The sequence below is a fragment of the Eleutherodactylus coqui genome, chromosome 8 (assembly GCF_035609145.1).
Source record: "Eleutherodactylus coqui strain aEleCoq1 chromosome 8, aEleCoq1.hap1, whole genome shotgun sequence".
NCBI lineage: Eukaryota > Metazoa > Chordata > Amphibia > Anura > Eleutherodactylidae > Eleutherodactylus > Eleutherodactylus coqui.
In genome coordinates this window covers 125,538,251-125,550,464 of record NC_089844.1, presented here as the reverse complement: position 1 = coordinate 125,550,464, position 12,214 = coordinate 125,538,251, and the positions used below count along the sequence as shown (strand labels likewise).

The 12,214-nt window shown below is 42.0% G+C and overlaps 1 protein-coding gene across 1 annotated transcript in view; it reads left to right on the top strand.

Moving 5' to 3' along the window:
* The window catches only part of FAM20C (FAM20C golgi associated secretory pathway kinase), a 173,302-nt gene that overhangs the window by 15,523 nt on the left and 145,565 nt on the right, over positions 1–12,214 (top strand). The window lies entirely within an intron of this gene.

The following is a 12,214-nucleotide window of genomic DNA, read 5'->3' as shown; positions in this document are numbered from 1 at the left end:
AATGATTTTTCAGGCTTTTTGAGGATGCTTGAAATATAAGCCCTACTCCAAAATTAAGACCTGCTAACAGTTAATTAAAAAAAGTTAATTTAAATAGTGTCCAGGCAGCTATACATGTAAAAAAGTGAAACCTTTTTGAACAAAAATTAATATAAGACACTGTCTTATTTTCAGGGAAACACAGTATCTGAACAGGAAGATGTTCAACCGGCCTGCGGAGACCAAGCCAGTTCACAAGCGCACTTTCTGTGGAGTTGAATGGCTATTTAAGCCTTATAAGGGCCAGCGGTCTTCTTTTTTCTGTGTTTTGCGCAATGTTACACCCTTGCAGATTTTGGAATCTGCCATAGACTTCTATGGCAGTTTCAATATGCAAAACGCAGGGAAATAGAGCAGGACCTATATCTTTGTGCATGCCAAATGCGCTTATTAGAATAAACCCATTGAAACCAATAGGTTCTGTTCTTTGTGTTTAACGCATACATATTTTGCGTGCGCAAACACATTCGCACTAAGGGGTGGCCACACATAAGCGTAAGGCTGTTTGCACCCGTGCCTGCTGAGCGTATTTGTGCCGGCACTACTTGCTCACACAGGTGGGGGAATCACCTCTGCCATGATTTAGAAGGCTGATTAGCCTAAAGAAGTTCCGGTGTTCGTAGGTATACACAATGCTTTGCACATACCCACGCATACATACGTCCGCATCCCCATAGACTGCTTTGAGGACCTTTGGTGCGCAAATATGCACCAAAATAGGAAATGTCGCATTTAATTTGCACGAGCGAAATGCACGCACAAAAAAGACCTGTGAGAATGAAGCCATGGGTTCTATTGGCTGTATATTGCGCGTGCAAAATTTTCCCCCGCAGATACGCTCGTGTGTGGCCCCCCTGAGGGTGGATTTACACAGGTGTATTTGTGCATGCAATTTTAGAGGACAGAACACATCTAGAACTCAATAGGCTAAAGAGCGATTTATATCAGGACGTGTTTGTCTGCCGCCCGCAAATAAACACGCCGAGTGCGCAAAAAGCACAGTAAGATGCACCGATATGCACGCAAAAAAGACCCGTTCATAGCGCAAATACATTGTGCTGAGTCAAGCGCAAAAACACATATGCCCGTGTGAATCCACGCTTTCTCACATGGGCGAATGCAATTTCGGTCAGTGAAAAACAGGCTGATTTCACTGCAAGTTTATGTGTTTTACATAATTTTTTGTGGTGTATTTAACCCTTTCCAATCCACTGTCTGACGTCTAAAGACATTCTGATTTGAAGGCTGTACAGCTCCGATGTCAGAAGACGTCCAGCAGGGTATTCTTACTGTAGATTACTGGCCACTCTGTTGTTGATCTTCAGCATGTCCCATACCGCAGTACTGGCTCTAGCCAACAGATGGCGCCATTGTATAATGTCAGAAAGAGAAAGACCCCTAGGAAACCCTGAATTCAATTGGATTGCAAAGGGTTAACATGAGAGTGCCCTCCAAGTTTGATCTGTTTTTCATGCATGTTAAAAAACAAAAAAGTGACCCAATTTATTTTATTTATAACACTTTAATGGTTCTTTAACTAGTTCTGTCCGAGCTCTGTCAGTTGCAAACTTCGAAGGAACTTGGACGTTAAACTTGCCTGTGAATATACTCTAAGACTATTGCTTTATCTTATCTCAATGACATCAAATGCTTAAATAATGCGGGTGCCAAGCAGTTGAATGACAAATTCACATCTGCTACATCTGTATGTATGGGGTATATATAGAAATGTCAGAATCGGATTCAACTGCCAATTCACACCCTCTGGTACCCCAAGGCCTTGTTAGCACGGCGTAACTTTAGTGCAGATTCCGACGTGGATTTGGTGCTGAAATCCACAGACCTTCCGAATCCCAATGACTGCAATAGGACTCTGTGCTGTATTACATACAGCACAGATCTTTCTGGGAACAGATTTGAAATCCACATCACCAAAAAAAAATAATTAAGCAACATATAGACATGGAAACCACATCACGTAGCCAGGGGCGTAACTATAGAGGATGCAGGGGATGCGGTTGCACCCAGGCCCAGGAGCCTTAGGGGGCCCATAAGGCCTCTCTTCTCCATATAGGAAGCCCAGTACTATGAATAAAGCATTATAGTTGGGGCCCTGTTACAGGTTTTGCATTGGGGCCCAGAAGCTTCAAGTTACGCCTCTGCACGTAGCTGTATGTAGATTGGTAAAGTTCCCTGGTGCAAGCACTGCATTGTGACTGACATCACATTTTCTTGGCAGATTGTTTTTGTGGGGTGGTTTGCCATTGCCTTCCCAAGCCATCTTTACCTGAGTATTCATTTTACTGACCTCAGAAGGATAGAAGTCAACCTGGAGCCAGCTACCTGAACCATGTAGGAATTGAACCTGCAGCCTTCAGGTCGTGAGTGAGAGCCTCATGAGCCCCATGTTTTCAATAGCTGCCAAAGTTGCATCTGCAAGGTCTATCCTTTTGGTATATACAACCCTGTATGTAATGTCACATAGCACCATTAGTGCTGTACGGCACATATAGATTTAAGGGAGAACAAGTGTCAAAGCACCTTCAGCTATCTACTATTCTCAAAACTGTGCATGCAGTATGTGATGCATATGTTGGCATCAGAGGCGTAACTTGAAGCTCCTGGGCCCCGGTGCAAAATCTGTGACAGAGCCCCCAACTATAATGCTTTTTTCATAGTACTGGGCTTCCAATATGTTGAAAAGAGGCCTTATGGGCCCCCTAAGGCTCTTGGGCCTGGGTGCAACCGCATTCCCTGCACCCCCTATAGTTACGCCCCTGGTTGGCATAGGTTTCTCTAAGGGCCGTTTTACATGGGACGATTGTCAGGTACAGACGTGCTGGACAGTCGTCCCAGAGATAATCTGTGATTTCACACAGAAACGATCATCGCTCAGTGAATGGTGGAGCTGGCCGGAGGTTGCTTCACAACAAGGCCTTTTCCACACCAGCGTATTTGTATGCATTTTTGTACTCATGCGCACAAAGCAGAGAATAGAACTCATTGATTTCATTGGGTTCGTTCTCATTTGCTCTTTTTGCAGGCATATTACCCACACGCTCAACAATATAGAACCCGCTCTATTTTATGTGTATTTGCACATCAAAGTATCCCATAGAAATCTATGGGTGGTATGTAAATGCCTTTTATATCAAGGCAGAGGGGGTGAACATGCTCTGCGTGTGCAAAGTATAGTAAAGTGCGCAGATATGTGCACAAATCAACTGTGTTTTAGCACAGATACATGTGCTCAAACACTTATGCCTATGTGAAGGAGCCCTAAACAGGCAGCCATTCATAGATGATTGACTACCTGTTTACACTGGCTTTTATGCCTGCAGAGATGGAACAATGAATGATAAGCGAACAAATTATTGTTCATCATTCAGTTGTTTGCAGCGTTTATACTGAACAATATCATTATGCTTCCTGTTATTCAGTGAGAATCTGAATGCTGATCAGGTTCTAAAGCATGGTGGAAGATAGATACAGATATTAGATAGACAGATAGATATGAGATAGATAGATTGATAGATATGAGATAGATAGATAGATAGATAGATAGAGAGATAGATAGATAGATAGATAGATAGATAGATAGATAGATATGAGATAGATATTAGATAGATATGAGATAGATATGAGATAGATAGATAGATAGATAGATAGATAGATAGATATGAGATAGATAGATAGATAGATAGATAGATAGATAGATAGATAGATATTAGATAGATAGATATGAGATAGATGGATGGATATGAGATAGATAAATAGATAGATATATGATATATATAGATAGATAGATAGATGATAGATAGATAGATAGATAGATAGATAGATAGATAGATAGATAGATAGATAGATAGATAGATAGATAGATAGATAGATATTAGATAGATATGAGATAGATAGATAGATAAATAGATAGATATGAGATAGATGGATGGATATGAGATAGATAAATAGATAGATATGTGATAGATAGATAGATAGATGATAGATAGATAGATAGATAGATAGATAGATAGATAGATAGATAGATATGAGATAGATAGATAGATAGATATGAGATAGATAGATAGATATGAGATATATATGAGATAGATAGATTCTATTGCACATGCACAATGTTGCTCCATGTGGTTGGCACTTCTTTACCCCAGTACTGTGCATAGAAGTGATCTCCAACCGTTTCTTCTCCAGCTGTGGGGTAACTACAACTCCCAGAATGCCCTGACAGCTGCAGGTTTCTAATACATGCTTGGGGTTGTAGTATCCCAATAGCTGGAGAGCCAGGAGTTGGACACCGCTACTGTAGCGGCATGCAGCAGTACAAAATACCCAATTCCTAAGGAGTTTGTTACTTTGTATCACTTGTTTACTAACACATCCCTGTTTGTATATTTTGCCTGTAGTTGTATTTTCATATCTGTGGAGGTTGATTTAGTGCAGCCAGTTCTTCGTCTGTGGCAGCAGCTCAGCTATTTATAAATGTAAAGCACATGTTTCATAAGAGTCGTGTCTATTTAAATACATTACCACTTTGTGGTCTAGTCAATGACTTAGTGTTTTTAAAACACCAGTGTGGAAAGAGGGAAGAGGGAGGACGCTCACATAGACTGGGCTTGGCAGCGAAAATCATAACACTGCGAAAACCTGCCATGGTCAAAAAAAAGAACTTAACTCTACATAACAGGGCCCAAAGTGTAACATCACCATACCGGCTTACTGCATCAGTATATCTGCTATGGTCAAGGCTTGATGTGTCCTACATTGCAGGTGTTGTGGATTTGACTCCTGACTTCATGTACAGTGCATCAAATTTCTTCCTGAGTTCACGCCTTACTGATTTTCTTAGAAACTTCAAAAACATACATGGAAAAATGATGAACTCATACATAAATAACCAAAAGCAAACATATTGTAACTGAAAGGGGTTTTATGAGACACCCAAAAAAAATTTTGAGCAGGAAAAAGGCCCAAGAAAAAGCACTACTCACCTGATCAATGGCTCTCAGATCTAGCGCAGCCACCCCAATCCTTGTCGCGCCAATCCTGGAAGCTCATGCAGCAGTAATGTGTTATTTATTGGTCACATGACCACTACAGTCAATCACTGGCTTCAGTGGTGATAGTGCCATGAATGCCACGTGAGCACTGCAGCCAGTGATTGACCAATGAATGGCATGTGAAGGATACAAGAGCTTCTGAGACAGTAGCAGCAGGACCAGTGAGGTTGCACTGGCTCGGGAAGCCATTTAATAGGTGTAAGGATGAGTACTGATCTCTTTTTTTTTTATGAGCCCAATCCTTGGAAAACCACCTATAAAAGGGTTGTCCACTTTTTCTAAACATATTTTATTAGTGGGTCTTCCTCCAAAAAAAAGTTAAGCACAAGTTGGAACCCTCGATTATCAGATCTAACTTGGAACCTGGCAGAAAATGCTTTGCTACCTTGCAGTGGAGCCACTAGGGAAATGAATCGCTACATGGGATGTCCATGGGTTGGAAGAAGTTTCTCCTTGTGAAGAGCACCTAGTAGGTGTAAGGAGAATTATAAAACCCTGCTTGGTTCTCTCGGAAATTTTTGCAAATGGCAGATGGTACAATGCTTCGATGGTGCCATCCATTAGAAGATAGTAGTCCTGCAAGTCAATGTCTAACCTTTTAATAGGCCTTGTAACAACGACTGGGAATATACGCAAAGCCAGTGTCTTCTCCTCCAGCCAGCAATCTTCAGTACTGGACACTGATGAAGGGCAAAACCCTCAAAACAGCTGTCTCTACGTGGTTATCTTTTCCTTCCGGAGAAGACTCTGTCTTTTGCTTATAGTGTATATAGAAGAGATGAAGCCCCATAGCAGAAACTTAAAAGGCATTATAGCATCTGGTTTTGCCACCCTACATATGGTCTCAAGGTGCAATAGAATGGTGCAATCAGAGTTGAGGTTTCTCTCTACAAGGGCCCCAAAGTAGTTGCATGGTATGCCTCTATGGTATGTACACCCTTAATTTCCAGTCATTGTTACAAGGCCTGTTAAAAGGTCAAACTTTGTGTCTTTTTCTAGCCGCTCTTTGTTCCTTCGAAGTAGGAGAGCCCTTCAATGAGATAAATAATGGAGGAGGCTATAGATTCTGTGCAAAAATTTGAGGTGAAACAGGAGTAAGGCTGTAATTTAATGCTGGAGTCATTGAGTTATTTCCTGACTGTACCTGCATAGATTTTTTGTTTTGCACTCAGGGCTTCTGCCCAAGTCCAAAAACATACACAAAATGTTGGTAGTAAACAACTCATTGGATTAAAACTTGCACCAGATGTCTAAAAGTTGGAACGATTGATGTGCGAAGGCCATCAGAGCCACAGGAGGAGTTTTTGAATTGGGAAAGATGATGCTACTATGTATGGCTGACCTTCGTCATAGGCTCTAAGTAGCAAACATAGCTTCAGTCACTGGTGTAACTATAGAGGATGCAGGGGATGCGGTTGCACCCGGGCCCAGGAGCCTTAGGGGGCCCATAAGGACCCTCCTCTCCATATAGGGAGCCCAGTACTATGGAAAAAAAAATTCTAGTTGGGGGCCCTGTTGCAGGTTTTGCATTGGGGCCCAGGAGCTTCAAGTTACGCTCTGGCTTCAGTACCAGGCCAACCTGGGAAGATGCCAGTGTGCTCATAGTGATCTGTGTCAGCATCTTCTGTATTTTTTTAGGTAAAATTAAGTGGACAGGGGGCCACTTCTGATCTTGCCACTCAAGAGCTCACATTTACATAAGGCCATAATGGTACACGTCTAAGATGCTGGCGCTATACAAATAACATCGTAAAATCCTAACAGTTCAATCATCTATTATAATCCGCAGAGCTGACTTTGAATTGCATTAACCTGATATTCACAAGCTGAGAGCGGCTTATAGCATGAGGAGTGAGTTGGAGCGGACATAGGGCAAGCGGCTGCGATTTGGCATGTGATTACAAATTACTTCCAACCAGCAGCTTTCTTTATTGAGTAAACAACATTGTTATCCTATTGATAGGTGGAGAAAGTGCCGTCTCCAAACTTGCTGTAAAACTTCATGAAATATGGTATCATTGATTTGTTTATGGAGAAAAGAGGCAATAAACCTGCTCGGATCCGGCAGATTGATGGCCATTGCCGTGATGAATGAACAAGAGGGGCCTTTCAATGCAATGAACAAAAGTAGTTTGAATCCTGTAATGCTTCTTGCTGTTGGAATAAGAAGTAGTCTCCTCTCAGAAAGGTTCGGGAGAGATAGCTTCTTCTTCTCATATTCTTTGCTATGGTCCTTGTCATTCTCGTGCTTATTGGTAAGGTTAATTTCTTATAAAAGTAGTAAGGCTGCCCGTCCACGGGTGAGTTTGAATTGCGTTCCCCACGGCGATGATCCGGCCGTGGGGAACGCAGTTCCAGCTCTCCATAGCGCTTCCTCCCTTCATTGCAATTCTCCGCTCGCGGTCTGCAAATCGCAGCATGCTGGGATTCTCTGCGGTCCTCCATGGCCAGCCTATCTATTAGATAAGGCTGACAGCGGAGATCCGTCTGCCGGCCCTTGCTCCCGGGTGGTGGCTCCCGCGGCGGAGATCCGCTGTGGGATACCGCAACGCCCATGGACAGGCAGCCTAAATGTTTGAGGACTCCATAAATAGAACTAGCTTTGTCTTTCTTGACACAATTAGGTTCAAGAAATTGAATATTAAAAAATATAGACAGTAATGCAATGACCTTCTGTATTTCAGACCACAACCAGTTTAGCCACAAGACAGAATACCTATAAAAGCTTGCCCTAGCAAAACAATCTCTACATACTTCTAGAACCAACCATAATCATAGGCGCCGTGACTTCCAGGTTCTGAAATTAGCACTGCAACCCGGACCATGTGATACCCCAGTGGGACATGCATGCTGTTATTCAGCCCTGGACATTGAGGGAGTAACATCTTCCTCTGGTACCAGCACTGATAGGCTGGCTGGATTGCCCTTTAATTCAATCAGCCTATCAGCTGTAAGCGTTAGATATATCAAAAAAAAGTTTGGTATCGTGTTAGCCAGTGGAGCAAAGCATGATTGTTCTCAGTAAGAGAAAGCAAGTAATCCTGTAGTTATGATACCTTTTAATGGCTAACAAAAATACATGATCTTATTGCAAGCTTTTGGACCTCTCAGGATCCTTCCTCAGGCATAATGAAACTGATCTGGATGGGGCATATATAAATACAAATGTACACACATGAAATGGCACAGAAATCGGAGACTGATTTGTACTTAAAACAATACCAGACAAGATGAGCAGAGAAGTAAATACTTAATCAGTCCACTGGCAAGAAATGTGACAGTTTTATGATCCCTACATTTGTGCTAGGACGTGACAGGCCTGTGTGTTATCTCTCCTTCAGACCTGCACATAAGGAAATTAAACAATACCTCTGCAGCGTCACCTTTTGGACTGCAGCATTCCTTCAAATCAATATATGAATTTTCACGAAGTCTTTAAAACAATGGTTGGGAAAAGTACCCTTTCTGGGTGCCCCACTGGAAAAGAGATGATGCTCGTAGAGGCTTGAATCGCCAGCTACTAGGTTGACTTAGACTGTTAGTCGTCACCTCCGGTTGTGCTAATTAGCTGTACCAGATGTGACAAAGAGGTTGTCCAAGAGTAGAAAAAGTATTTGTTTTTTCTATCAATGAACAACACCACTTCTGTCTATGTGCTATTTCTGGAACTACAGCTCAGTTCCATACAAATGAATAGGTTTGAGCTGTAGTACCAGACTAGCCCATAGGCAAAAGTGGTGCTGTTCTTGGGAACAGACTAAACCCTTTTTCTAATCATGGCCAATCCCTTAAGATGGCAATGTGTGACTAAACCTAGGGATACTTACAATCAGCACATTAGTACCATGTAGAATTGCCAATAATTGCCCTAAAGAGTGATTTCGAGATTACAGGGTATTCCCAAATGTTGTGCCCTCGGCCACTACTTAGGAGTGATTATAGATCAGGTACAGACACAGTATTGAAGGAATAATGGTCATATAATATTGTCAGCCAAATAGCAGTACCATATCTTTACAACACTGTCAAGCACTTCACGGGGTCTTCTGGTTCATTATTTATCAGGAACAGCTCCAGACTTTTGGTGGTGGCTGTGCTTGATATTGCCACTCAGCCCAATAGGTCCGAAAGGCAGCAAGCTGAAATACCAGGTGCAACCACTACTAAAACTATGTCCCTTTCAGTCAGGTGATTGGTTGAGGGGTTGGAAATCGGGCCACTACTAATCTGATATCCTAAGTATAGATTATCAGTATTGGAGTTTCAGAAAACTCCTTTAGCATTGTTCATGCAATAAGAAAATAATATCAAAGTATCAGAAAAATAGTATTAGCCCCAGGGTAGCCCCCAGATTAGGGCAAGCCACACAGATCACTAATTCTTGCAATAGCAGAGTCCTTTCAGCAGTGCCAACTACATGGCTGCCATATTGATTATTATGGCTTGAACTACTGTAGCTTATGAGCTCTGACAAACAGATCTACTAGCGCAATATCAAAAGTAATGTTGAGCAAACGTATGAAAAGTTTGCCTTGTCAGGTTCCGTGAAATTCAGCAAAAAGTTTGCTTCGTTCCAAATTAGTTTGAACCGAAGTAGAACTTCACCAGTATCCCTAAAACTAATGTATAGCACTGTCTAAGTGCAGTAAAAGTCATCATCCTCCGCAGGAAGAAGGGGAAGTGAGAAGCATGGTGGTTCAGTGGTTAGCAATGCTGCCTTGTAGCATTTGGATCCTAGCTTCAAGTCTGGCCAAGGACGACATCTGCATTCTTGGTCAGATTTGAACCTAGGACCCCAATGCTGCAAGGCAACAGTGCTAACCACTGAGCCACCTTTATTAAGGAAGAGGCTTTTCAGTACGTTCAGCTGAGACAAACCATGTTTGTGCCAAACCAAACCTTTAGCAAAGTTCGATCTGGTTAATTAATCAATTATTTTTTTGGGTAAATGATTGGTAATAAAAGCCAATTGAAGCACAGAGAAAACACGGAAACTGCAGAATAGTGTCCCCCTGGTTCCAGCACTGCAGAGATACCATTGAACCACATTGACCTCTATGCTAATTAGCTTGCCAGGCATTCTAGTCTCTGAATCAGTTGCAATCTCTCACTTTTAGATATCTCCTAGGGATGTGCCCGTCGCCTATATTCTCTTCATATTGTTCTATTACATTGAGAATTATTTGATTGCTCTATCTACTGCACCCAATACATACCCTAAGGCTTGGTAAACTCTTCCAAACTGGCACAGAGGGAGTGTTATCAAAGGGGAAAACAACATTTAGATGGGTTGCAATGGGTTGCGTAGCAGCTGGTTCACATACCACAAAAATCAATGATCTCACGAGCCTCCGTAATATGGTTACTCTATGTAATAACCCTCAGAGGAGGAATTTTCGGGGGTTTGGAAATGCAATGTAAAGTAAAACGTTGCTATTAAGAAAATCTCATATGCTGTCTCCGAGAAATTTTTGTCTATGGGTAGTCATAAAAAAGCTGCAAAATTATGATCATAATTATTTGCTGGTTATGTAATCACGTCACAGTTTCCATGTTTTGGACTTGGCTGAACTTGCATATCGTTCTGAAAAAGAAGAAGAGATGTGCTGTGTGATATTTGTGTCAGCCCAGCGAAGTTCTTTATAAACTTTTGAACTCCCAACTTGTTTTTTTCAGTATGTATGGCAGAGATCTAATTCTAATTTAATGTTCATGTCTTAGGCGCAAAGAAACAAGTTGCTGTATCTAGGATACAGGGAGATTAGATTAGAAAATTAGTCTGTTTGGTTGGATTTTGCAGGCTTCGTAACAAACATGTTCATTAGGTGTAGATGTGATGTTTCCCTACTTCTAATATGGGAGTTTGTTACCGGCTGGATTAATTCAGGGCAAATATATTATGGCATGTTTGCTATCTGTTCTACTGCAGCCTCACTAAGTGCTGTTCTACCATGTTTCTCCGAAAATAAGACCTTGTCCTATATTAATTTTTGCCCCCCAAAAAGGCACTAGGTCCAGGTCTCTCCCGCTGCTCTCCACAGCTCTGAAGCGCTTTCCGCAGTCCTCGGCTGCTCATACAATATCACTTTCTAGTTACGGGATTAATAAATTCCGCCTCCAGGAAGCGATGGCTGCGATTGGTTCTTCGACTGCTGTAGAGGCGGGATTTAGGAATTGGCTGAGACACGGCCAATCACAGCCATCGTATTGGTTCATCCAGCGCTGCATTGATTACCTGAGCAGCGGTGGAAGAACTGATCACAGCCATCGGTTCCTGGAGGTGGGGTTTATGAATCCCGTAACCAGAAAGTGATGTTGTATGAGTGGCCAAGGACTGCGGGAACCTCTCCGAACCGTGACGAACCTCTAGAGAGCAATGGGAGGGACATGGACTAAGCCTGCTATGTAATGTATGCTTTACTTTTACAATATATGGTAACTAGGGCTTAGTTTCGGGGTAGGGCTTATGTTTTAAGCCTCCACAAAAATTAGGCTAGGGGTTATTTTCATGGTGGTTCGTATTTTCAAGGAAAAAGGGTACCATTGGATTAATGAAACAGGCATATTAGTATGAACACATGAGTTGCACCAAAGCTGATTTCAAGTTGGCTTAACCCTTTCCAATCCAATTTCCCTGCCACCCGCACACTCACCACTTCTTTATTTTGGGTGGAAAAACGCTTTGCAGGTTCCTTGGAATTACTCAATAGAAACGTATAAAAATGACCTATCATGATGATTTTATTAGCAATTTTTTGAAAATTAAACGGGAGTTACTATGTATATTACACTATATGTATATTAGATATCTATATTACAGTATGTAGGAAAGATCTGACATCCAACCTGTCTTCTGCATATGCATATTACAGTATGCAGGAGAGAGGTCCAACATCAGATCTTTCTTCTGCATATGGATATTACATTGCAGGAGAGGTCTGACATCGGAACTCTCTCCTGCATACTGTAATATACATATGCAGAAGAGAACTCCTATGACGGACCTCTCTTCTTCATAGTGTTAGAAACACGTGTCAGACCCCATCCAACATGGGAGCTATGCAGGGAAATCTCAATGTCAGACGAGGTCCAACACTGGATTG